The sequence below is a fragment of the Theobroma umbraticum genome, unplaced genomic scaffold, assembly GCF_002168275.2.
Source record: "Theobroma umbraticum cultivar Fairchild unplaced genomic scaffold, ASM216827v3 scaffold_95.0, whole genome shotgun sequence".
Lineage (NCBI taxonomy): Eukaryota > Viridiplantae > Streptophyta > Magnoliopsida > Malvales > Malvaceae > Theobroma > Theobroma umbraticum.
In genome coordinates this window covers 1,912,959-1,915,412 of record NW_018397257.1, presented here as the reverse complement: position 1 = coordinate 1,915,412, position 2,454 = coordinate 1,912,959, and positions in this window count along the sequence as shown.

The following is a 2,454-nucleotide window of genomic DNA, read 5'->3' as shown; positions in this document are numbered from 1 at the left end:
AATGGCAGTTAGACAGATTCTGACCTTTGAAAATAGTTTGGGAGCAATTCTGCCCATTACTTTGTCTTTTAGCATTCAGTTCAAACTACCAGACAGAATGCTCTTAGTTGACTAATTGTTATCACTTAGTCGACTAAGTCGTCTTTGTCTCTAAACTCAGTTTCTGACAATAGGCTTTGTCTTTGAGCATTTCTGGTAGTAGTTTCTTAGTCAATTAACAAAACTTCTTAGTTAATTGAGTCGTTTTTGTCTCTGAACCCAGTTTTTGACAGTAAGCTCTTAGTCGACTAACTCTATCTCTTGGTCGACTAAATGCTCCCTGTTTCATGATTTGCTTGAACCCGCCAGCTTCTCTTTTGAGTTTTATCCAACTAACTCCCTTGATTATTCAACTTAGAGGCTTCTCATTTCATTGCTCACTTGCAGCTCCTTATTCTTATTATTTTGATATTGTCTTTTGAATGATAACTAATTATTAAATATATTTGTCTTGCACACTTAAGTAGAAAGGTTAGACATAGATAAATGGGAATGTTTTATTATCATCAAAAACTAATACAGCCAACATCGTCGTCCTTTTAACATCCATCATCATGTTGAATACATTCTTAAACACATGACGTTCAATATGCATCACATCTAGATTGTGACAAATAAAATGTGTATGCCAATAAGGTAAATCCCAAAATATACTTTTTTTCACCGAATTATGACTTACACCATAAGTCGAAATCTTCTGCTTATCACATTTTGTTCCAAATGGGATATGAGGCGGTGAATTCAACCGTGACAATATTTCTTTACTTCATAATCAAGGAAATGAAAAGTCACGCTCAGCTCTTTTCTTTTAAGAAATTTATCTCTCTGCCTCCTAAAGGATGATTAGGTGGAAAGAATTGCTGATGACAATAAAAAAAAAAGATTTCTTGCCATGATCCAATATGAAAAGCTTAGAATGTTACATGTAATAGGGACATGATAATCGTCCATGAGTACTCCACCCTGACAACATATTGTAAGCAAGAAAATCATTAATTATTCATAATAATGCTGCCCTTAGTTGAAAATTTTGTTTCCTATATGCATCATATGTGACAACACCCTTGGTCCATAATACTTTCGACTCATTTATCAAAGGTTGCAAGAAAACAACTATGTTTTGGCTTGGATTTTTCTTCCTTGGATTGACCATTTTAAGAAATATATATGGTTGTTTCATACACATCCATTGGGGTAAATTGTACACATAGAGCGTTACTGGCCAAACAGAATAAGGTTTTGCAATCGATCAAAAAGGATTGAAACCATCAGCTTATAACCCTAGTTTGACATTTCAGGGTTCACTTGCAAATAACTCATGTGTGCAGTTGAAGTATTGCCAAGCCTCAACAGGGTGTCTAAGGACTCCATCATGACTTTGGTTTTGTGCATGCAACATAATGTGTTCATTAGTTTTGCATGACATATAAAGCCTTTAAAACCTTGGTATAAGTGGCAAGTAACGTAAAATCTTGTAAGGCATTTTCTTTTACCTTTTCACAGTTGATTTCCTTAGTTTATATCGAGGATGCCCACATATCAGACAATGCTCCAAATCTATAGTTTCCTCATAAAATAAGATGCAATTATTTTTGCAAGCATGAATTTTGATATATCTAAGTCCAAGTTTCACTACTTTTTTTTCATTCTATAGAAGTCAATAGGTAAAGTTTCATCTGATGGCAAAATATGCTTTATTATCTCCAATAGCTAATCAAAACACGATTCACTCAAATTAAACTCTAACTTAACATTTTAAAGTTGTGACATAGCTGAAAGCGTTGTGTGCTTTGTGCAACTTGACCACAAAGGTTCATCTACATTACTTGACAAAAAGTAAAAGCTAGCTGCATTTAGATTTGGATCTTTTTTCACAAACCTTGACTCATTATCATGACTATAATTGAAAGTAACTTTTGGACCCATAGCATCCCTAACCATTCTAGCATATGGATTTTCTATTTCCTTTTCATATGTAGATCCTCCATATTCCACATGTTCCCCATGACTAGCATATTGTTCAACTCTATCTCTATTTCTTGATGATTGTCCAACATCATATTCCCCATGTAAACTCCATATTGTGTAACCACCAGTAAAACCCTTTTTATGGATGTGTTCTACCACCTAATTGAAATGTAGAAACTTGTTGTTGCTACACTGAGAGCAAAGGAATCTAATCTTATTCTTCCACATAAATGTAGGGTTAGAAAATGCAAAATCAATGAATTCTTCAACTCTTTTTAGAAATTCATCTATAATGAATCCATCAGAAGTTAAGTGGTTGTACATTCAAGATTGATCTCCCACCATTTTGTAATATTAAGAGTCATAGAATATAACAATAAAGAGTAATCCCCATTCATGTTTACAATTTAAATTGTTATGAAATTTTAGGATTCGACCTCCTGCTCA